Raw genomic sequence first — 638 nt, 5'->3', positions numbered from 1 at the left:
GTTCCCAGTATCCCTCCCACCCTCCCACCCCATCCCCCCCACCCCACCCCACCTCTGTGGCAGGGCGTTCCCTTTTGTTCTCTCTCTCTCCTTTTGGGTGTTGTAGTTTGCAACAGAGGCACTGCGTGGCCATCGTGTTTGGTCTGAATTCTATTTTCAGTGTGCATCTCCCATCCCGTGCGGGTGCTCAAACCACTCTTTACCTGGTGTTCCCTTCTCTATGCGAGCTGCCCCTTCCTCCAGCGTGTGAGGCCAGCTTCCAAGCCTTGGAGTCACCCTCCTCGTACTTATCTCTACTATTCTTGGGTGTTAGTCTCCTATTCTGTTATTTTATATTCCACAGATGAGTGCAATCTTTCTATGTCTGTTTTTCTCTTTCTGACTCATTTCACTTAGCATGATACTTTCCATGTCCATCCACTTATATGCAAAGGTCATGACTTCATCTCTCCTAATAGCTGCATAGTATTCCATTGTGTAAATGTACCAAAGTTTCCTTAACCTGTCATCTGTTCTCGGGCACTTGGTTTTTTTCCAGATTCTGGCTATTGTAAATAGTGCTGCACTCGAACATTCGAGTGCAGATGTCATTTCGACTGTACTTTTTTGCCTCTCCGGGATATATTCCCAGGAGTAGT

Source organism: Sorex araneus, chromosome 1 (genome assembly GCF_027595985.1).
Source record: "Sorex araneus isolate mSorAra2 chromosome 1, mSorAra2.pri, whole genome shotgun sequence".
In the NCBI taxonomy this organism is placed as follows: Eukaryota; Metazoa; Chordata; class Mammalia; order Eulipotyphla; family Soricidae; genus Sorex; species Sorex araneus.
This window is presented reverse-complemented; position numbering follows the sequence as displayed.